The sequence below is a fragment of the Brassica napus genome, chromosome A3 (assembly GCF_020379485.1).
Source record: "Brassica napus cultivar Da-Ae chromosome A3, Da-Ae, whole genome shotgun sequence".
Lineage (NCBI taxonomy): Eukaryota > Viridiplantae > Streptophyta > Magnoliopsida > Brassicales > Brassicaceae > Brassica > Brassica napus.
The window spans coordinates 34,123,484-34,148,776 of record NC_063436.1 but is presented as its reverse complement, the minus strand read 5'-3'; the positions used below and the strand labels follow the sequence as shown (position 1 = coordinate 34,148,776).

The 25,293-nt window shown below is 40.6% G+C and overlaps 1 non-coding gene across 1 annotated transcript; it reads left to right on the top strand.

Moving 5' to 3' along the window:
• Positions 1-2,990: 2,990 nt before the first annotated feature.
• On the top strand, positions 2,991-3,097 carry LOC125607763. The gene has a single exon (XR_007338833.1). It is a non-coding gene; the product is annotated as a small nucleolar RNA R71 (small nucleolar RNA).
• The last annotated feature ends 22,196 nt before the right edge of the window (positions 3,098-25,293 follow it).

Genomic DNA, 25,293 nt, shown 5'->3' with positions numbered 1-25,293 from the left:
CCCGTCGATCGATGCTTGGCCTTTTGATTGGCATGATATAGCTGGATAGATTTCGGTTGCAGTGACTCCTACGCGTTTGTTTGGATCGGTTTGAATGACGTCTGGAGTGCCATGTTGCTGTGAGAATAGGTTGTCAGGTCCATTGGCCACTTGAAGGATATCTGCTATGTCCTCTCAGGACACTTGTAAGATCCTTCCATCTATTGCACGTGCGTTGCCATCTGGGTCCTTGAAAATACCAAATTCATCAGGTGTTAGAAAATCGTAATCAATGTTTGCATTATCATTCAATTTAGAAATAGAAAGATTAGGTTTAAGAGTAGTATCGATCGATGTTGATACAGATGCATCGATCGAGGGCAGAATAATTTCTGCAGAACTTGTGTTCTTGAGGTGATTGCTCTTCATGGATTTTCCTGTTGGTGTAGACGGAAGAGTGTTCATCTTTTCTGCTTGTGTGTCTGCTCTGGTGTGTGGAGGTGGTTTCTAGGGTGCAAAACGTTTAAAATAGGTATCTATAAACCTAGTTGGAGAGAGAATATTCTCCTGCTCCTGGATTTTCGCTGCAGCGCGAATATCGATCGATGTTTCTGTATGGGTGTCGATCGATGTGAACGGTCGTTTTGCTGGACGAGGGTGGGTATCGACCGATGTGGAGTGCACTTCGTCGAACGATGTTGGAAACGTGTTGGTGAACTTATGTGTTTCAAATCTTTCATCATGCAAAGACATTTCTATTGCACGTTCCTTCCAATAATCCTCATCGTATTCCTCTGTATGTTCCTCGTTAGGTGAAGTAATTACAGTGTCAACTGCAAAACTTTCATGGAAACCACTGTCTGCCCAACTGCCTATGGAATAATCATCACGTCCTCTCATGCTTGGAGGTTGGAAGGCAAAGTGTGGGTAACAATGATTAGGTAGAGCGAAATGGTCAACCGGCTGATCAACGTCGAGCGATGTGTTGTTGCGGTCATCAGCCACCGTTGACTAATTGGAATCGATCGATGGAAAGATGTGGGTGTCGATCGATTCCGAGTACTTTGTTTCGTACTCTGCTCCACAATGGCATGCGCCAATGAAGCCAAGTTCTTTCCCGTAATCCATAGAATTAATAATTTTCTCTAAGGTCGGATAGGGTCGTAGTGGATGTTGGGGTCTATCAGCGTCAGACACAATTTGTTTTTGTTCATGTCACATACAGCTCCTACTATAGCTAGGAAAGATCTTCCAAGCAGAAGTGAAGAGTTCCCGTTAAGCTTCATGTCCAGAACATGAAAATCTACCGGGACAAGGCCATTACCAATCTGTACCTCCAAATCTCTTATGATACCTCCTGATCGTTTTTCTGAAAGATCCACGAAGGTGAAGGATTCTGTTGAAGGTTCGATGGTCAAACCAAGATGGTCTGCCATGATCCTAGGGAGGATACTAACTGATGCTCCTGTGTCACATATTGAATTGGGAAATTCATCACCCTTGACTACGCATGGTATTGCAAACTTCCCAGGATCACTCTTCTTCGACAATGTGATCCTGTGTCTCATCTTCTCTCTGACTTGATGAAACATTCTCCTAATGTCCTCCTCAGTTACCTTTGTTTCTCTCAACCGATGTGTGAAGTAAGCTTCATCAAAAGCTTTTTCGATTGGGATTCTGAGGATTCTTTTAGTGAACCCATCCATCTCCTTATTGTTAGCTTCCCTCTTAAGGTTCTTAGGAATTTTCTCCTTTCTTTTCCTTAACCTTCTCCCTCCAGTTTCCTGATCTTCTTGAACTGGTTCTGGTGAACTATTTAAAGGGTTGGGTTTTGGATCGGGTGGGCTAGCTAATGGTTTCGGTGGTGGTTTGAGTGCGTTGATATAGTCATTATCGATTGAGGGTAACCGCACTCAGTATGTCAGAGGTGCCTGTCGATCGATGGGAGGGGTGTTGTGACGATCGACGTCGGACTCACTCTGTCGATCGGTGGTTGGATCAACCGATCGATCGATTTTATCATAGAAAGGGGAGGGTGGGTGAGGATGCTTAGCAGCGAATTCCTCATGAGTTAGAATTCAAACTGCATTGCATTCAGTCGATTTAGCGGACGACGTCGATCGATGACTGGAATAATCCGTCCATCGATCTTCGTCATGGTCTGTCGACCGATGCGAGTTCATCGACATCGGTCGACACCATTGGGATCCGCCGAGACTCATGGAGCTTTCGATTTTGAAGTCTCCTTCCTCAGGCTTTTCGTGTCTCACCACTTGCCAGAAATCGTCATCTATGATGGCATTTACGTGGTGTTTTCCTTTGTCAGCTCCTGCCTCTCTAGCGAAAGCTTCTTGCCTCTTTATAGTTTCGCCAGTCTGAATCACTTGCGTTTCAAGTTTTCTCACCTGAGTCCCTAAGGTCTCGATTTTGGTGTTCAGATTGTTGTAGGCGGAGTCTATTTTACCGTTGAAATCCACAGTGATTTGTTGTTGTCCCAACAGTACTCGATCAAGCATCTCTTCGATCTTGCTTTCCTGAGTCTGGGGTGGTGGATTCTGGTACTAGGAGTTCGAGTAGCTTTTGCTGTTGTTGAAGGGTTTTTGAAATTGTGAACTCTGGTTACTTCTTTAACAATTTCCAAAGAAGTTTCTGTTTCCGCCCTGGTTTCCAAATTTCTAGAATCCGGTACCTCCGATGTAGTTCACATTTTCTTCTCCTTCCGTTTCTGCTACTTTCCTTCAGCTAAACAAAATTGCTTCCTAAGAAGCTCGTGCACCACATCTAACTTAGCTCTTACTTCGTCCATATGTTCCTTCCCGATAGAGGCTACAGACTTCTTCCGTTCAGAGTCAGTGTTTTTGGTGCTGCTGTTGTTAGCAAGGTTTTCGATAAGTTTCACAGCTCCTAACGGATTCCGAGTAGTGAAGTTTCCTTCACTCGCCGTATCAAGAGCCATTTGATACTGTAAGGCGAGACCTCGGAAGAAAGTGCTTAGTAGCTGCACTTCGTTAAATCCGTGGTGTGGACAGTTTCGCTGGAAGAACCTAAATCTAATCCACGCATCTTTGAAGGATTCTCCGGCCTCCTGCGAGAATGTGGAAATTTTGTTTCGAAGTTCTTCAGCCTGAGCCTCATCGAAGAAGTTTCGTAAGAAAGCATTTTTGATGTCGGCCTAGGATGTTAAGGATCCTGTGGGTAGCTGCCTAAGCCAGTGCATCGCTTCTCCATTCAGTGTGTATCTGAAGAGCTTGCACAGCAGGTAATCTTTGGGGTCTCCTTCCATCCGAATAGCAGCGATTAAATCGTCGAACCGTTCTAGATGGTCCATAGGATGCTCGTGCGGTAACCCAGAGTAGGGTATCTGCAACACGAGAGTGTAGTATTGAGGCTTCAGCTCGAAATTCTGCTTCTGGATCTCCAGAAGTCGAATAGCTGATCTGTTGGAATAGTACTCATCGGGGCGATTGTAGTCGGCCTGTGGTTTCGATCGAGGGTCCTCGTGTACAGGTTGAGCAGCTCATGTAGCATCAGCATCAGGGATTACAGTTTCCTGAGCGTCTATTTTCTGACCTGTTGCATTACGCAGATGACCGTCCTGGTCATACAGGTTTTCGTTCTCGTCCTGTGTTAGAATAATAACGTTTACCATTTTTGACGACAAGGTATCGATCGACGTATGCGGTGTAATATCGATCGTTGTCGAACGATTAGGATCGATCGACGATGAAGTTCTGGTGTCGATAGACGGTTGATTATGAGTATCGATCGACGATGAAGTTGTTGCGTCGAGCGATGTGGAACGTTGACCTCTACGGATGGTGCGTTCCAAATGAGCAGGATCGTCTGAGAACAGCAAGTCTTTCTCCTTGTTGCTTCTGGTACCGCTGGGCATGCACCTGAAAAGACAAGAAAAAAATTATGTTAGAAAGGGGGTAGAGAAGAGAATAAGAATCAATAAAATTAAATCTAATGGCGATCAAAGCTCCCCGGCAACAGCACCAAATTTGATACCACTCAAATTACCCTAAGGAGTGTTACTCTCATCAAAAGAGGTTCAGATGTTGTACTTAGGGATCGAATCCACAAGGAGCTAGGAAACAATTAAATCTAGTGTTTATAAATTCTAAGAGTTGTAAATGTTTAAATGAAATAGCAATAGTAACAAGTGAAGTAAATAGTAAATGTAGCTCGGTTGGAAATGATATTAGATGCAGGGCCACTATTTAGGTGTTGGAGATTATAATATCTATAGATGCCTATTTGTTGCATGCATGATATGTTAGAGCTCAATCGCTTAACTCAGTGATCAGCTGTCGCATTTTTCACTGGTTAACAAACTAGATCTCGTTTCTCAACGGTTAGTATGTTGACAACGAAAAAGTGTCGATCGATGGTCCTATAGGGACGTCGACCGATACACCTTTACCTACGTCGACCGATAGTCAGTTGAGGACATCGATCGACGGGTTCTAGCCACGCCTATGCGCGAGTATGATGTGCCCTATTAAGATACTAAATTGGCGGTTAGCTCTCTCTAGCAGTCCTAATATGATAGATAGATGTCAGGATGGGATAACAAGGGTGCTTGAGTATGCAATCGTATGATCATGTTCTAGTTAGTAAGGCTAAAACAAGCAATGAATACAAATCTATCATGAATATCACAACAAGGCAGATCTATAGTTTGGGGCTAATCCCACAAACCTATCTGAACCCTGGATCTAATAAATGAATTACTCAGACATAGCAAAGCAATTCATGACAATGAAGAAATGGGAATTCATAGTATAGATGAAAAGAAATGAAAACAAGGAGTTCCAATCACAAGTGATCTTCTCTCCAAAACTCTCTCTCTCTCTCTCTCTCTCTCTCTCTCTCTCTCTCTCTCTCTCTCTCTCTCTCTCTCTCTCTCTCTCTCTCTCTCTCTCTCAAAGTAAAACTGCAACAAAAGCTCTCTCTACCGTCAAAACACTTAGGCAGTATATAATCTACTAGGTTAAAAACTCGTCAGGGCATTTTCGTAATTTGGCTTGGACTTGGGCTTCAAATCCGCTGGATCCAAAATGTCGCATGTCCAATGTCTCTACATCGATCGATGGTACTTGTGTACATCTATCGATATTAATCTTCATTTGTCGAGGCATCTCATGGTGTCGATCGACAACACTGGATGTGCATCGATCGATTGTTCTTCCTCTCGTTGACCTCTACATGGTCAGCTCGGATGAAGTGTCCTTTAAGCTCCAAAATGCTCCAAAGTCATAGCTTTACTCCGAAATGCACCTGAACCTGAAAACATACCTAGAAGAGTAGAAATCATAGATATATATATATATAGTAAAACACCTATATATCATGGATGAAAACGGGTCAAATCCAAGGTATATCACGTAGATTTGCATCTTTTTGCTTAAGACGCTTTCAGATTATAAGTATGTTCTTTTTCTCGCTTGGCATGCCACTACTTGTATAATATTTTGTGTGTTGTGAACCAGATACTATATAAGATAAATAAAATCGACGTTTTGTGGAAATGCCTTGTTGTTTCTGATATTAGCTTGTCCGAGCTTACACAACATCATATTAGGGTACGGGTTGAGAAGCCTTAGGCTTTGATCTGACGGGACATGTTAGTGGGCGGAATGGCCTAGTCACAAATTGCACTTTTTGAGATCTTGGCCGGATCACCCGTTAACCCGTCATGTAGCCCTCCCGAATCTTGGTCGACGGTCGGCCCGTCGGTCATGTTCTAGTTTGATTGTTGGGCGGTGGTTCGACCTATGCCTAGAACGGTTCGAGGGTGTTACAGAGGTGGTATCAGAGCATGGTTTCATCCATGCGTGACACACGTGCTTTTTAACGATTTTATCGAGTCAAAGGAGTCTCAAAAAGATGTTTTGGAAACCAGCCGCTTCCTGTAGTAGGTTTAATAGGAAAAAGACTTACCCTTTTAATTTTGTGCAGATGGCTAATCGCGGGACATGTTATGATGAACGAGATCGGATATGGGGAGAGGGTATAGATTGGACAAGCGGAGGATTTGGTTACAGATCAGATCAGGATGATGGAAATGGCATTAGTGAAATGTTTGGACAAGATAGGAGCCCTCTGCAGAGAACAAGATCTTTTCCTATTTACGGTAACAGGATTAGAGTGAGGGAAGACAGCTTGGCGAGTATTGGCCCAAGTCGTAATTGGGACCGGAGACATCAACATGATCAATCTGCTCAATCAAACCCTAGGCCACCGAACGACCACAAGATTAAGGAACCAAAAACACCCTGAAGCTTTTACATGACGTGATGACCGAGTCACTTGGTAACCAAGGCATGCGTACTCATACCCCTGAAGTTTCCAATTTGTTATCTACCATGAAGAACATTTGATCCTACAAGTTCAAGAGAGGATCTGATCCTATTGAAAACGACAAGTGGATTACTATGATGGAGATGAATTTTGAAGCCATGGAGTGTCCGGAGGAATACAAGAAGAAGATTGATGTGTACTATCTGGAAGGAGACGCAACATGATGGTGGGGCAGCATAGACAGGCAGCATGGACGTACTATCACAAAGTGGCCGTCTTTCAAAAGGGAGTTTGAGAGGAAGTACTTTCCTCCAGAAGCGAAGCATCGGTTGGAGCGCCAGTTCATGAACCTTGTTCAAGGAGATAGGCCGGTAAGGAGTTATGAGTCAGAATTCAAAATGTTGAGGGGACATGTCTTTGATGGGCACGAAGATGAAGCAACTATGGTCCGTAACTTTATGTACAGATTGAAGCCAGAGCTTGGAAGTCGTTTAGTTGGAAGCAACTTTAGCAGCTTATCGGATCTGGTGGAGAAGTCTGTTAATGTTGAGACTGTATTGGCGGCTGAAAGGAAGAACATGCCGCATTCTGGTGGCCACACCAACTTTAGCCAAGGAGAAAGACCGAATTTCAGCAAAGGTCCAAGTTCTAACAAAGCCATAGGGTGAAGATTCGGAGGCCAAACCAATTATCGCAGTAACAGCGGGGTATGTTACATATGTGATCAACCGGGACACATTTATAAGTTTTGTCTAACAGACAACGGAGTAACCAGCAAAGTTATTCATTGTTGACGATGGAAGATGTCACTTGTTTCTTCTGTGGGAGGAAAGGTCATCATGCATCGTCATGTCCAAACAAGCCAATCCCTGTGACCCCTCTCGCGATCCGAGCTGCTCCTAGCTGTCCAGCAATTGAGCCAGCACCAAAGAAGCAAAACCTAGGAGGTAGGGTTTATGCCTTAGCTGTAGAAAACCCAGACAGTGTAGGACCGTCAATCGGTCCCATCACATGTATTGGCTGCTTAACCTTCTCTTTTTATTGAATGGAATTAGTTGTTGGAATCTAGTTAGTCTTCTGGCTAGGTATAGATTGCTTGATCGCTAGGTTGCGCATTTAGAAATATTTCGATTAGGATTGATAGTTGTGTGAATTTTGATTAGTATTTTTTGTGATTGAGATATGTTGATTGAGTTACTGTGGCAGGAACTATACATGTTTCTGGTAAACTCACACAAGTATTGTTCGACTCGGGGGCAACACATAGTTTTCTGACCCCTGAAGTAGCTGCCCCGTTTGGGAATGTTTTGTGGTTAACATGATAAACGTGGCCGTCTTGACCTCCGCAGACCGAACCCTTCAAGCATATCAGTGTATCAAGAATATTCCATTGGTCCTTCAAGGCAAAGAGTTTGTGGCAGATTTGTTAGTCGTGCCTTTGGAAGGGTACGAACTAATCGTTGGAATGGATTGGTTATCAAGCTACGGAGTTCAGATTGACTGTGGAAACGGAAGGTTTTTTTCTGGCAGAGGTAAATGACCAGAGATGGTATACTATAGAATCAGTCCTAGTATGACTGTGTCTTTGGTAGCAGCAATGAGAGTACAAGATTTGTTCCAAGATGGGGAAGTGTATTTGGTAACTTTATCGGTTGGTGGGGTGGAGCCACTGATAATGAAGTTAAGGTCGAAGACATAGAAGTGGTCCAGGAGTTTGGGGATACATTTGCACCACTAAAGAAATTACCCACCTCAGAGTAATCATTTACGATCAACTTGGAGCCTGAAGCAAAACTTCTAGCTAAGGCACCATATCGGATGGCACATGCGGAGTTGGCTGATTTAAATAAGCAATTGGAAGATCTATTGGAAAAGGATTCGGTTGAGCTCTTCACCTTGGGGAGCTCCTGTGCTATTTGTGAAGAAGAAGGACGGAAGCATAAGGCTGTGTATTGATTATCGTGGTATGAACAACATCACGATAAAAGATAAGTATCATCTTCCGAGGATAGACGAGTTCCTAGACCAACTAAAGGGAGCTAGTTGGTTTTCGAAAATTGATTTGGCATCAGGGTATCACCAAATTCCTATTGCCAAGTCAGACATCATGAAAACGGCGTTTCGGACGTGGTATGGACAGTACGAGTTTGTAGGTATGTCCTTTGGTCTCACAAACGCACCTGTGGCTTTCATGCGTTTGATGAATGAAGTGTTTCACAACTACCTCGACAAGTTCGTGATCATTTTCATTGATGACATCCTGGTGTACTGGAGAAGTAAGGAGGATCATAGTGAGCATCTGAGATTGGTTATGGAGAGGTTATGAAATTAGAAGCTATTTGCCAAGTTCAGCAAATATTCGTTTTGGAAGAGAGAGATGGGATTTCTTTGGGAACCGAAATTTGCACTGTCGATGTCCGTCTAAATAAGGAAACTAGGAAAACCCTAATTTCCCAGAGGTCCCGGATATCTGCTAATACCACACTTCAAGCAATTAGAACATGAAACGAGAACATTAATAAAATAAGGAATCGAAAAAGAGAGCAAGATAGATCTTATTCTGAATATGTGTTTGAGCGTTACAACAAGGTATAAGCCTGGGCTCGAGAGCTGTCGGCGAGATTCCTAGTTCTAGCAACCCTAAGACGGCTAAATCTAATTGAGTCGCAGCTCGAAATAACAAAAACGGAAATATGCCTAAATCGCTCTAATTGCTAAGTTTGCTCTGAAAAAATCTCCCTCCATGCCTTTTGCCTAGGACTCCTTATATACTCGCTCCTAGGTTGGTTTACTCTTTTCCCCTTCTGCCCTTTCGCCTAGGACTCCTTATATACTTCCATTTTTTACGATCTTCGTAATTATCTTCAAAATTTCGTATTTATCCGCAGAAACTTGACATTTATCTTTCCTTGCGAACCAAGCGTAAACCGTCACGTGGCTTACGGGCTGTTGGGTAAGAAATCGTAAGTTGGGCCTTGAGTCATGTCTTAGGTCCCTTTTGGCCGTCTTTTGACTCGAAGCGTTTATTACGGCTTCTTTCGATAAAGAACGAACTTTCCACGGTTTTTCCGTAAAGTTTGATCGATGACTTCGAATGGCGGAAAACATGAAATGGGTTTTGCTACGGTCTTCGGGAGATAGCATCGAAGGGTAGACGAGAATGCATGGACTTGTGTCTTATCGACGTTTCGGAAGAGCTCGGTCGCTACGTAGCGACTGAACAGAACGGACGCTCAGTCCCTACGTAGCGACCGAGCGGGACGTGCGTTCGGTCGCTATGTAGCGACCGTGCGACCTTATTCGGGCTTTTCTCTGATGTCTCGTGTTTCCTCTGCAAATTTTTTTGTAAGAATGAATCTTTTCCAAAAAAGTATTTGTCGAAGTTAGTTCTTATTTTCTTCTTCGGATGTTTCGAGTGTTAACTTTGTCGCAACCATTTTTGACCCCAACAATTTCTTGGTCATATTGTATCAGAAGAAGGCGTGGCTGATGATTCAGAAAAGGTCGAAGCCATACGGAAATGGCCTCGACCTACCATTGTGACAAAAGTGAGAAGTTTTCTCAGACTTGCGGCCTATTATCAGAAGTTTGTTAAGGATTTGTCCTCCCTTGCAAAGCCTTTAACTAAACTTACCGGTAAAGGAGTTCCTTTCTTATGGGTGGAAGAAACCGAGAAGGCATTTAAGAAGTTGAAGGAAGCTCTCACAACCGGACCTGTGTTAGCTTTGCTCGAGCAAGGTAAACCTAACACGGTTTACACGGTTGCTTCACGAGTTGGATTAGGCTGTATTCTTTTGTAAGATTTGACGAGTCCTTAAGTATTCCTCACGATAACTACGGAAGCATGAGGATAACTACAGTACACATGACTTGGAGTTAATGGTCGTGGTGTTCGCTTTGCAAATTTAGAGATCGTACTTGTATGGAAAAGAAGTGGAGGTATACACGAACAATCAAAATCTTAAATACCTCTTCACTCAGCCAGATCTTAACCTGCGCTAGCGTAGGTTGATGGAGTTTGTGGCAGACTACGACATAAGGATTCACTACCATCCTGGTAAAGCGAATGTTGTTGCGGACGCCTTAAGTCGAAGAAAGTTGGACACAGATTTAGAAAAAGAAGTGGAGCTGTTGAACCAAGAGTTGAAACAAGTGAAGTTGGTTGTTTTGGAAGTGCAAGCGAACGAGCCATTGGGACTTCAAGCGGTGAATCAGGCCAGCTTGATGCAGAGAATTCAAGAGGAACAACTTAGGGATGAGAAGCTATTGAAGATCGCTGAGGAACTCAAAGGACAACCCGGGCCCAATAATGCGGGATATTACTTAGCAAAGGATGGAACCTTGCTAATTAATGGGAGGACCACGATTCCTAAAGGACAAGGGCTGAGAGATGAGATACTAAAGATTGCACATCATTCTATAGTTAGTATCCATCCTGGAAGTTCGAAGATGTACCGAGACGTGAGAAGATACTATCATTGGCCGGACATGAAGAGATCAGTAGCAAAATGGGTTACTCAATGTGCAACTTGTCAAAAAGTCAAGGTCGAACATCAAGTTTCAAGAGGATTATTGCAGAATCTTCCAATACCTCAATGGTAATGGGATTTGATTTCTATGGATTTCATAACTGGATTACCCACTGCTCCAGGTAGATCGAACAACTCGATATGGGTGATTGTGGATAGGTTAACCAAGGTTACACACTTGTTGCCTATGCAGGACACTGATAAAGTTGAAGTGTTGGCCTAGCTGTACATCGACCAAATCGTGAAGTTACATGGTGTACCTTCAGACATCATTCTGGGAAGCACTACAAGAAGCCTTGGGAACTAAACTGTTTAGAAGCACGGCGTTCCATCCAGAAACAGATGGCCAAACGGAGAGAACCATTCGGACCATCGAGGACATGCTTTGGATGTGTATTCTAGATATCACTCTAGGCTTTTCAGAATACTTCTGATCGCCTTAGACCAACAATCAAAGAACACCAACGCTCCTATCAGATATCACTCTAGGCTTTTCAACCCGAAAAAGCAATACCCGATAGTTAGTTCGTCCGGACAAGGACTAATATCATTTGGAACCCGTACTTTAAAAACATTATTTATACACTATATACTTATTCATTTACAAGAATCTTACAAAATCTTATAGATTAACCTCGAGGTTTTCGGTCAACAAACCTTATACATAAAGTATATCAAAACGACTGCAAGGATAATAAAACTACCGCTGGCTAATGCCGTTCCTTCCCGTCCTAGAGTAAAGGTCTCCTGCCTATTGGTTACCTGCATCACAAATGAGTCATGAGTAACTAGTTTACTCAGTGAGTCTAATCCCACACCCAAACACATATCAATAGTATCCCGAGCAAGCGACACCATTTGAATGCAGTGGAATTATATTCCATAATTAATATAATTATAAGGCCTCTCAATGCATCCATGTGAATCTATCTTAAACATCACCTCCACGATACCCGCCAATCACTCATACTCTTAATATATATATATGCTAAACTCGGAAAACCACCAAGGCTAACCGAGCCTAATGGGGAATAAATATAACCATCATCTCCATCAGATATTCCAAGATAGAACATCCAACGCTGCATGCAGTTACACGGCCTCCAGGGTGCGACCCCATCATCGTGTCTTCATGACCTTGATCCATATCGCAGGACCAATTCACGGAAATGCGGGACTTTCGGGAGAGTGAGTATACAATAAGACTTCACATGATTCCTGCTTATTAATAGAATACTTATAGATTCGTACTTGAGAACAAGTACTAAGGCTCGGGATAACCTCAAAGAATTATTCTTATTAATTCTTAAGTATTTAAACTAGATAAATACTTCATATATAAATATAGATCAAAGGATAATACTTAATCAATCAACCATAATTACTCCTTAATTAATCCATGATTAATCCTCAATTAATCAATGATTATCCCTTAAGTAATTCATGATTAATTCTTAATTAATCAACCATATTCAATATGCAATCATGCAAACTCATTCATAATTCATTCATCATCTATCTAGACTCACCTTTAAATCCATGAGATTGGCTAAGGAAGACTAGACTCGAGCTCAAGTTAATCACACTTCACTTCTGGATCACTCTCAGTTCAGAACCATCACAAGGATCCGGCTGATCCGAATACTCTCCTTGGCCATCTGAATTCAAAACATAACAGTTGGAACATAAGGTTCACTAGTCTGGTTCAAGAAGAAACTCAACTCAGTTCATAACATTTCAGTTCAGTTTTCTCATATCAGTTCGGTTCAAGACAGATTGATACCATGTTCATCTCGGTTCAAGCTTTAACAATTTAACTCGGTTCATATCAGCTTAGTTCATGCTCAGCTAACTCCGGTTCTAATCAGTTCCCAACAGCTTAACTCGGTTATACTCAGACGACATCAGTTCAAGACAATTTCAGACCATAGACAGCTCGGCTCATATCAGATCAGAACATACTCAGCTCAATTCAGTACTAAACAAGATCAAATCAGTTCGGTTTAATTCCCCTAATTCTTATCAGTTCATCTACTGGTTCTATGAGACTGATTAAATCATAAACCAACCAAGACTGAAGAGAACAAGACCTTAGACAACTGATCCTGACAGGTTAACCAACATACAGCAATTGGTTCTCATCAAAACATGGCTGAATCAAGAAGCTGAAGCTTACCGGTTTTACTCAACTAATTAAACTTGACTGGTTGTCTCTCGTCAAGCTAACCACGAATTAACCTGATCAACACCACAAGAATCCATGGTTGGATTTATTCAGAATTTATCTCCAGTGTAGGCAAACCAACAAAACTTCTCACAGAAACTGATCCACAACCATCTTACCGATCAAAATCAAAGGCTGAAGAACATGGGTGATTCTAAACTCCTGGACACCAAACCTTCAGCTCTTAACCACACCATAACACACTGGATAAAGTCACAGGATGGTGAGAAAGGTTTGTCCATGCTCAATTCTCTTCTCTGAATTTTTCAACTAGTTTTTCTCACAAATTTTTTTCTCTCTTCTTTCTCTCTTTCTCTCTGAATTTTTCTCTGGTTTTTCTTGCAGGTTATGAACGTCCAGAGGAGAGAAGAGGGTGTTTTATAACATAAGAAGTTGCTTCAGGTGAGGGTTTCACTCAGCACAAAGCAAGGCTGAGAAAGGACATGTGGAGAGCAGCTTCAGCACTTCCAACAGCAAGCTTCTGTCCTTTCCCTCCCAAGAAGAAAGCTGCAAGCAGCTGGTGACAATCATGTGACTGAATTAATGAGCAAGCAGGCAAGCAAGTAGGTGCAGGTCATGTGACCTAATTACTGTTCAGAAATAATTTTAAGAGTTTTGTCGATATTTTTCGGACTGTTACGACTAAATATTTTTTATCATTCGAATCTCGTCCTGTTCTGAATAAACTCGCCCAGCATGAATAAAAATCGACAATAACAATTAACACTCGACCAGAACCATCAAGAGATGGTTTTTCGACCAAAAGACAGCCCCGTCGAGATTAATTCACCGTGTCGATTTTTATTTAAATTCTGATCGATCAATCTTCAAACTAATCGTAAAGAATTTTGTCGACCAAAATTATATCTGCTCGTGAGGGTTATTACATTCTTCCCCCCTCAAAAGAATTCGTCCCTGAATTCTGAAAACGTAATTGTACACTTTTTACTGAACAGTCTCTGAAAGGAGTTCTGGATATTAGCTTTTACCTTATCTTAATCTTCCCATATCAAAACAACTCATGGTTGATCCCTTGATTCCCCAAACCGATCCTTTCTTTTCTGAGCAGCCACTTTCAAGATAACCAAATTCTTTACTCTGCACAATTCTTGTCAACTGCGTTCTGCATACTTTTTCTAACAATTCCGAGAGGACATTGTCATGGAAGAAGGAGGCCCCTTAGAACCTTAGAATTTGAGGACGAATTCTGTTAACCGGGGGAGAATGTAAAAACCCTTAAAAAAATGGTCGAGCATCTTTTTTGTGGTCCAGTCGCGGGCGATCATATCGATCGGAAGTTTCGAAGTACGATGTGGTCGAATAATTCATCGTAAGTGAACTATGAGCCGAATAAACTGCTTGACCACAGTTAGCAGATGTCTTAGATTGATAAGACGGACGTTTTGGAAGCATAACATTTTTGGAGCACGACATTTTAGAAGCTCGATGTTTCAGCAGCAAGATGTTTCTTAAGCGCAAAGTTTTTTTAAAACTTTGTATCAATAAGATCTTATGTTGGGAACATAACAAGTCGGAAGCAGGACATGATTCAAGTAGGACGGGGAGTAAGCAGGATGGGATCGAAGCACGACGAGAAAACCCGAAGGGAGGAAACCCTAAATTTCGGTATTACGAATTTTTTGGGGAAGCCAGAGGTTTGGGAAATATTTTTCCGTCAGGTCAGGATTCATTTGGAGTTATTTAAAAATACTCAGATCATCAGAACGGGTGTTGAAAAATATTCGGAATTGATTGCGGGTCGAAAAATCGCTGGAAAGGCCAAAACCGGGCGAATGGCCCGAGAAGCTCGAGGTGGCTCGATCTATGAGATCAGGACTTGGTGGCAACTGCCTTGAATGGTAAGTGGCAAGGGAAGCACGAGGTGTTGCACTACAAATAGTCACAACATGCGGAGTGACACATAGAAGCACGAGGTGGAACGGCCAAGCACGAGATGTCGCGATGGATGCAACCCAAGCATGCGGTCAGACATGTGGAGGACGTGGTGTCACCTTGCATGAGAGCAGGCCATGCTGAAAGACAAGTGGAGCACGAGGTGCCGCCGAACATGTGTCCGGAGCCATGCGAAGCGACACACGGGCTGCCACATGGCTTGTTTCTGATTCCTATAAATAGCCCACGACCCCCTCTCATGTTAACACATCCAGAATACATCAAACCTATTTTAAAACGTGAGAGAGAAAGCAAATAAAGAAAGTTCGAGTTCCGATTGTTTTCGAGCATTTTAGGCAGTTTTTGAGGGTTATCGAGAACAGTTACTCTGCCGATTTTGAGTCAGCACCTGGAGAAGGATCATTTCAAGTAGAGATCAGTCCAGACGTGGGTCTACTTGTGAAGGTCGGACAAGTCAGATCGCAGAAGTCGGGTTTGGGGTCAAGGCCACGTTCAGCCAAAGAACAGTGAGTTATAATCGATTGATTGCTTAGTTGTTTTTATTCAGGTTCCCGTTACTTAGAAGTTGGATCATGGAAGGAGGCCGGGTCTAACTGAGTACTGTTTGATTAGTTAATAGTTGAGGTTTGGTTGATTGAGTTGATAGCATGCTTAGTTATTGCTTGAGAACCATAGTAGCATGGTAATGGTTAGGTTGATTGGTTAGTTAGCAAATGCTGAATGCTTAGATGATATCGCTAAGTTGTGGATAGTTAGGTATTCTGGAATTAGTCTTTATGCTAGATTCTGGAATGTGTTTGATTGTGTTATTTGCGATTAATACTAGGAACCTTATGTTATTTTTTTACCGGGTTTAGTATTAATCATATATTGGCCGACAACATTTGTGTAACCCACAATGCTAGGCATATTGGGGTGAGTTAGTGTTCCTTCAAACCTCGTACCCAACGGGTTCAAGGAAACCCCTTATTCGCTGGATCGGGAAGACTCAGAAGAACGGGGTCATGTCCTATGGCTGAGTTTTATACGACGGTGTAATGTGGCAGTGACCCGAAGGACTGTGGGCTGTCGCGCGGTGATCCGAAGGGCTGTGGGCCGCGGTCGGTTGAAAGTTTCTTCTTCTGGCCTTTGTGGTAGGGAGATAGAATATTACCGATAGTGAAGGAGGAACCAAACGTCACCGGGGCCCGATTTAGTTATATATATTATATCATGTTTTGGGTTGTTAAACACTAGTTTAAGTTGAGGTTGAGTTTGGTAATGAGCTAGTAATTAGCATATGCTAGTTATCTTGCTATCATTTACCGCTGCATATTTCTGAAATTGCTTATGTTATTGAATTGTGCTATTTGGTGAACCTCTCGCTTTAGATTGTTTGGGGTGGGATATCGAGGGGTTGTATTTGTTAGTTGGGAATTGTAACTCGCTTAGTAATGCTAGATTACTCATTCCTCACTCGTTGTTGTTTCAGGTGACTAGTAGTGAGCTTGTAGAGGTCGCAGGAAGCTAGGCCGGCTGGTGTAGATTTGCATCTTTTTGCTTAAGACGCTTTCAGATTTTAAGTATGTATTTTTTCTCGCTTGGCATGCCACTACTTGTATAATATTTTGTGTGTTGTGAACCAGAAACTATATAAGATAAATAAAATCGACGTTTTGGGGAAATGCCTGGTTGTTTCTGATACTAGCTTGTCCGAGCTAACACAACGTCAGATTGGGGTACGGGTTAAGAAACCTTAGGCTTTGATATGACAGGACGTGTTAGTGGACGGAATGGCCTAGTCACGAATTGCACTTTTTGAGATCTTAACCGGATCGCCCATTAACCCGTCATGTAGGGCTCCCAAACCTTGGTAGACGGTTGGCCCATCGGTCATGTTCTTGTTTGATTGTTGGCCGGTGTAATAGAAAATCTCCCAAGAAATGCACTCAAAGGTTGGTGAAAAAGATAAGCTTTGACCCAAAGATGGATCAAAGGAAAGGTGGATCGATGGTTCTTCAGTATAAGGCTGCGGAAGGCCAAATACTTGTTGGTTGGTCTTAGTCCGTGAGAGGCAGCCCCACTAGTGAACAAGACCGTGCTTACGGAGATCACTCTCGTAGCATTACGATGTTCCAAAGAACAAAGGATTCAACAAATTTAAAAAGTAGATTTTTATTAAAAGGGTTTAATGAAATAAAACAATACAAAGCAAGCCTTTATATAATAGGCAATCTGTAGAATTAAATAATCTAGTCAATCCTTGAAACTATAAAGCTTTTAAAACTATGAAGACTTGACTAGGAATATTGACTTGACCAAAGACCAAGACTGTTGACCAAATTTGGGAAATTGTGTTCGCAGAATTTCTTGGCTGGTTGTATCTTTTTGCATGATCGACGGTCTCTGAATTGCCGTCAGATTGATATATTATACGACATTGGCTTGTTGCTGAACAAGGTCACATCATCCCCTCCTCCTTCAAAGGATTTGCCCTCAAATCCGACATAATGTTTAGAACCTGTGACCGTGAGAGGCAGCCCCACTAGTGATCAAAACAGGTTGCTTTTGGAGAAGCAATCTCCTAGAGCCATTACGAGAGATGGAGGAGCAGTCTCGGTTTAACTTCAGATGGAATGATCTCTTGTTTTTTCGTGGATTTTTTTTTTTTTTTTTTTGTAGAAGATGGAAAGATGAGAATGATGAATGACAGAAGTGAACACCGAACCCTCAAGTGTGCTCTGATACCAAATAATAGAAAATCTCCCAAGAAATGCACTCAAAGGTTGGTGAAAAAGATAAGCTTTGACCCAAAGATGGATCAAAGGAAAGGTGGATCGATGGTTCTTCAGTATAAGGCTGCGGAAGGCCAAATACTTGTTGGTTGGTCTTAGTCCGTGAGAGGCAGCCCCACTAGTGAACAAGACCGTGCTTACGGAGATCACTCTCGTAGCATTACGATGTTCCAAAGAACAAAGGATTCAACAAATTTAAAAAGTAGATTTTTATTAAAAGGGTTGAATGAAATAAAACAATACAAAGCAAGCCTTTATATAATAGGCAATCTGTAGAATTAAATAATCTAGTCAATCCTTGAAACTATAAAGCTTTTAAAACTATGAAGACTTGACTAGGAATATTGACTTGACTAAAGACCAAGACTGTTGACCAAATTTGGGAAATTGTGTTCGCAGAATTTCTTGGCTGGTTGTATCTTTTTGCATGATCGACGGTCTCTGAATTGCCGTCAGATTGATATATTATACGACATTGGCTTGTTGCTGAACAAGGTCACATCACGGTGGTTCGACCTATGGCTAGAACGGTGGAGCCTTCCAAGGAATCGTTTACTTTTGTGGAATGTTTTCAGAGAAGCTCAAGAGGAATTGTAAGAGACCTTGAGGTGCAGATTGGTAATGCCCTAGTTCTAGTTGATTTCCATGTCTTGGATATCAAGCTAAACTGGAACTCTTCTATGTTACTTGGGAGAGCCTTCTTGTCAACAGTAGGAGCAGTGTGCAATATGCAAATCAACCAGTTGTGCCTGACGCTCATAGACCCCCATGTCTACTATGATCCTATTCCAATGTTGAAGCCACAGACGTCCTCTAGAAGAATTGATGATCTAGGACTGATAGCAACATGCCACTGTGGAGCAGAGTACGAGAGAGTATTCTGCGTCGATCAAAACTCACACCACAACATCGATCGACAGTTCTCAGAAATTGATCGACTTTTACAAGGAAGAATCGATCGACAGTAGTCCAGACGATTGGGAGAATGCCTACTACAATCCCACCGTGGCGATGCACACTGATACCCTGCATACAGAGAAGTATGATAAGGATTACGAGAAAGAACGAGCTATAAAGTACAGAGCCATCCTTGCTGATGAAGATAGACTTCTCCACCATTCCTCTTGGAAAAGGAATGCAACATCGATCGACAGAACCGTCCAAACATCGACCGACACTCGTCTTCATCAGACATGCTTCAAACGAGCATCGACCGACATTGCCTACTACCCATCGATCGACACTGGAGTCGACCGTGCACGAGAAGGAGATTACTCAATTGGAAGTTGGGCAGATTGATCACTATCTTGAGAGATTTGCAGTAGTTACTGCAATATCTCAACCACACGCAGACGAGCTTCATGAGGGTTTCACTTCTGAGAAATTTCTAAACATGGGAGAATCTTATAAAGTAGATCAACATCGAGCAGAAGCTTGTGGGGAAGGAACACATTTTTGCCACTTTTCCACGAGAGCTACCCGACCGTCTCGACATTGACGTCCTAACATTGATCGACAGACGCCTGAAGTTTGGAAAAAGATCCTATGACCGTGATGGCACTAGGAGATTCCACTGGGAGGAGAAGGATGAGTATGGAGTCTACATAGATGATCATGGACAGGCCAGAGATGTAGATGGACACATCATCCATGTGTCCAAGGATGATATCAGAAAGCTAATGGAAAGAGCCTCAATGGATGAGCACAGTTACCTATGTCTTCCAGAACATGCTAGATCATTCACACAAACCAAGCTAGTACCAGAGATCTACACCAAGGATGAGATCAATGAGATATCTTATGGAGTTTGTGCAACCCAAGTAAAGAATGAAGGTGACTTCCAGATGAAGCTTGATGGTGTCTACAACCCACTAAATGATATCATCAGTTGGTTGAGTACATGCATGGAGGAGATGAGGCAAGACATAGCCAGAATACAGACACAACGTGCGGCCAAAGAAACTGCACAAGCATAGATCGACATACACCTCTCAACAACAATCGACGACGACCTCAAACATTCAAATCCGATGAACTCTCAACCGGACTCTTACACCAGAGCCGAGATTGATCATTTGGTAGAAGAGATCTACAAAACTCTAGAATCAGCAGAACAGAGGCTTGATAGGAGATGTGATGACATCTATTTCCCAATGGACCTAAACATCAGTTCTTTGACTTCTCAGATAGAAGAAATACATAGGGAGATGGTATGGATTCAGAGATACATCGCTCGTCGACCACAAGCATCAACTGTTGGGGAAAAAACCTCAGGTATTGAATTCCTCCAGACCCCAGGCAGGACAGCGGCCTCTGGGTCCCCGCTAAGAGACACCCCGGGTCCCCGCTACGATCCTTCCATATTTTCGAATATGGAAGAGTTTAACCCTATTGGCTGGCTAAGACCGACTTGTAAACGACTATATAAGGGGAGCCCAAGCTCTAGAACAAGGGATCGACACTTGGAGACTTAGAGATTAAAGTTAGGGCTAGAACAAGGGTTCATACACCAATCTATTGTAGTTCCAGCTCTTTGATCTAATAAAATGCTCTTTCTACCTTATTACTTGCAAATCAATACGAAATAAAAGCTGTGCCCATCATTCTGTGGCATTCACAAAGATCCTACACAAAAATCTCCTAACAGTTTGGTGCGAGACGAAGGGGAGTAATCTAAACTATGTGATAATAGCGATGGATGAGCAAACCGAGCTACCCGAGGATACTCAGAGAGAAGCCGAGCTCCAAAGGCAACTCTATGGTCTACAAAGTCAAGTAACCGAGCTGCACAGAGCTGATATCACTCAAATTACCCTAAGGAGTGATTTATACTCTCTCAAATAAGAGGTCGAGTTGTAGTACTTAGGGGTCGAATTCACAAGGAGCTAGGGAACCAAATAAATCTAATTAGATTGATTTAGCTAGGTTGATTTTATTATTTTAAATGTAAAAGACAGGTTTGTGAGCAAGTTAATTGCTCGATTGATTGATTGACGTTTGATGGAAGGATGGTTTGCTAGACTTAGGGTTTCTCTTCAGGCAATCATGATTGTAGTAGTATAGAGACTAAGGTTTGGATATTCTAGATCTCAAACTAAGCAATAATCTATCAACTTTCGCATGTTTAGATTATCTATTACTAGATCTAAGATCTCAACTCTCGCATATTGATTTTGAGAAAGTGTCATTCGACGCTATCAACAAGCTGTCGATCGATACAGCTTTCAGACTATCGATCTATACAACTACCGAGTTGTCGATCGACGATCCTTCTAGCAAGCTTTAGCGACCAGGTTTGAACTATGTTCACTAGGTTCCTAGATCAACTATCGTCTTTCTCTAGCAATCCTAGCACAATATGAATGGTTCAGGTAATAGACCATGCTCTCGCTTACGCCTAAGTATCCTAACAACATGATTCTAGTTAGCTACACTAGAATACAAGCAGTAAGTTCAATTCACTTGATGGATATCCTAACAACTTAGCAATTCTACATTTTGGGCTAATCCCTCATCCTATCTGAACCCTAAACCTAACAGATGGATCTATTCAGACATGAAGTTGTCACAAAAATCATAGATGAATAAATATAAAAAGCAATAGATATTAAAACTAAAGACAATGGAGTTCCACGAGGACTCTGAAGGAGCTCCTCCTTTCTTTCCTAACCTAGAACAATGAATTAAAGAAAGCTTAGATAGCGTAGCCGTCAACAATAGCTTATAAATAACATAAGGGAAAATCGCATAAAAAACCTTAAAAGTGTCACTTACTAGCACTTTAAACCTTGAAACTTTTTCACTAACACTTTTAACCTTCAAAGTGACATTTTTATCATAAAAAACTTCCAAAGAAGAAAAATGACCGGCTGAATAGGTTAAAAACAGTTTTGTTTTTTAAAAAATAATTATTTAATTAATAAATAAACAAAATATTTAATAAAAATCAAAAAATTTAACAAAAAAACTTATAAATTAAAAAAAAATTGAGAAAAAAATAAAGATTTAGAAAATTAAATAAAAAATAACTAAAAATTCAAAAATAAATAAGATCATATTAAAATACAGAAAAATAATAATAAATTTCAAAAAATTGAAAATTCAAAAAAGGTTTTTTTTTTATTTTCAAATATAATGTTGGAAATTATCATTGGAGATATGCCAAAAACCGTCATTGGAGATATGTCGAAAATAACGGTTTTTGGCATATCTCCAATGATAATTTCTGACATTATATTTGAAACTGAGTGTTGATCAAAAAAAATTTTTGAAAATGAATTTATTTTTTGAATTTTCACTTTTTTTTTTGAAATTATGATTTTTTTTTATTTTTCTCTATTTTAATTTGATCTTATTTATTTTTGATTTTTTGATTTTTTTTATTTCATTTTTTAAATCTTTATTTATTTTTCTCATTTTTTTAATTTATGAGTTTTTTGTTAAATTTTTCGATTTTTATTAATTATTTTTGTTTATTTTATTAATTAAATAATTATTTTTTGAAAAAATTGTTTTTAACCTGTTCAGCCGTTCATTTTTTTTCTTTGGAGGTTTTTTATGATAAAATGTCACTTTAAAGGTTAAAATTGTTAGTGAAAAAACTTCAAGGTTTAAAGTGCTAAGAAGTGACACTTTCAAGGTTTTTTATGCGATTTTTCAAATAACATAAATAGGATTTCTGGTCGTCCAAGGATATTCTGGTAACTTGGGGTTGCTTCTGGGCTACAGCGGTCATAAAAAATTCTCAGCCCATATTCTGGCATCACTGTCGGTCGACACAATGATGTTTCATCGATCGATAGTCCTTCATCTCCTTGACAGCTTCCTCTTGCGAGGCAGACTAACCACTCTTCAGTAAAACAGACATAACTTCTGCTACAAGATGGGGATTGACCTCAAACCGGTGGCATTGGAAATCTAACTCAACGCTCTATCTTGTGGTAGAAGATGGGCTCAATCCAACGGTGGGAAGGTCTCCAAATTCGATATCACTCAAATTACCCTAAGGAGTGATTTATACTGTCTCAAATAAGAGGTCGAGTTGTACTACCTAAGTATCGAATTCACAGGGAGCTAGGGAACCAAATAAATCTAATTAGATTGATTTAGCTAGGTTGATTTTATGATTTTAAATGTAAAAGACAGGTTTGTGAACAAGTTAATTGCTTGATTGATTGATTGGGGTTTGATGAAATGATAGTTTGCTAGAATTAGGGTTTCTACTAAGGCAATCATGATTATAGTAGTATAGAGACTAATTTTAGATATTCTAGAACTCAAACTAAGCAATAATCTATCAACTTTCGCATGTTTAGATTAACTATTACTAGATCTAAGATCTCAATGCATATTGATCTTGAGAAAGTATTGATCGATGCTATCAACAAGCTGTCGATCAATACACTTTTCAGACTGTCGATCGATACAACTACCGAGTTGTCGATCAACGATCCTTCTAGCAAGCTTTAGCGACTAGGTTTGAACTATGTTCACTAGGTTGCTAGATCAACTATCATCTTTCTCTAGCAATCCTAGCACAATATGAATGGTTCAAGTAATAGACCATGCTCTTGCTTGCGCCTAATTATCCTAACAACTTGATTCTAGTTAGCTATTGTAGAACACAAGCAGTAAGTTCAATTCAATTGATGAATATCCTAAAAACTTAGCAATTCTATATTTTTGGGCTAAACCCTCATCTTATATGAACCCTAAACCTAACAGATGGATCTATTCAGACATGAAGTTGTCACAGAAAATCATAGATGAATAGATATAAAAAGCAATATATATTAAAACCACAGCTTAGATAGCGTAGCCGTCAACAATGGCTTATAAATAACATAAATATGGTTTCTGGTCGTCCAAGGGTATTCTGATAATTTGGGATTGCTTCTGGGCTTCAGCGGTCATATAATATGCTCAGCCCATATTCTGGCATCACTGTCTGTCAACACCAATGATGTTTCATCGCTCGACAATCCTTCATCTACTTGACAGCTTCCTCTTGCGAGGCAGACTGACCAATTTTCAGTCAAACGGCATAACTTATGCTACAAGATGCTGATGGACCTCAAACCGGTGGCATTGGAAAGCTAACGCAAAGCTCTATATTATGTCAAAATATGGGCTCACTCTAAGGTCTCCATCCATAGCTAAACATCTGACCCGTCTGTGAAGTTATGTACCTCAAAAGGCTCCAAAATCACCATATTTCTTGAGAACGTACCTGAACCTATAATACTATAAAAAATACTCCAAAACATAATAATTATATCTTAAAACACTTATATACCATGGCTGAAAGTGGGTAAAATCCATGGTATATCAACTTCCCCAAACTTACCCTTTTGCTTGTCCTCAAGCAAAACATAGAGTAGTCTTGTGAAAGAGATATGAAAACAGCATGGACTCACATGATTTAAAGCTTAGAATCATCACCTCTACAATATTGTAATCCACATCTAAGAAGTCTTAATCACAAAAGCACATTATACCATATCTTAGCTTAGCAGCCAAATTCACCTAGCCAACAACTTAGCAAATCATGTCTGACATTCCCCTCTACCAACCTCATTTCTTAACATAAATAAAAGTGCAGGATTTACCTTGGGAGTATCGATCACAAGATGCAAGGATGCTCAAACAAGTATCTGGACTTGTAGGTAAATAAGAGTTTCTTTCCTCTCTCTCTCTACTGATTTCTCTCTCAGTCAAAATCTGCTTTTATTGCAAGATCATTGACGAAGATTGGACATGCTTCCATGAATCAAGCTTTAATGGTTTTGGCCACCAAATCCTGTTCACTTCTTTTTGACCTATATCCTAGGATTATTTGTGAATCAAACTTTAAAAAATTGTAGCCACCAAGTCCTGTTCGAATTCTTTACCTATATATTTTTTATGAATCAAGCCTTAATAGTTATAGCAACCAAATCATGTTCGAATTCTTTTCCTAAATTATTATCTACAATTATATATATATATATATATTATTTTTATTTTATTTTAGCTTTTTTCTTCTATTTTTTTTTGTAATCTAAATTTCGAAATAGAGAGAGAGAGAGAGGGTGATAAATCTACACAAGGTTTTACCTTCCAAACTTGTTTGAAGAATCCGATCCCATTTATACCAAACCCCAAAACAAGCAGTTGAGTCATGTTTAGTCTTGGAGGTCAAGTCAGCTTTGGTTCCTTCAAACATTCTCAGCAAGTGTGGATAGTTGAGAGGTTGATCCACTTTAGTATTTTTAGTACTATCTGCAATCAGTAAGTCTAGAACGGTGTTAAAGAGTGGTTAGATAACAAGCAAAAAATGATGTCAAAAAAAAAAGATAACAAGCAAAAATCTAATAAGTTCATTATCCCCTTCTTGACTCAATAAATCTCTTTTGAAAACATTTTGATAAGACTCATGAACAAACTAATATCAGTAAACATCCCTCCAGACTTATTACACTGTCCTCAGTGTATATCTAGTCAGAGTTACGGTGATAAATAATCATAAGTACATAATTTAACAAGTAAGAACGATGACCTGCTCAGTGTCGATTGACACAATGCTGTG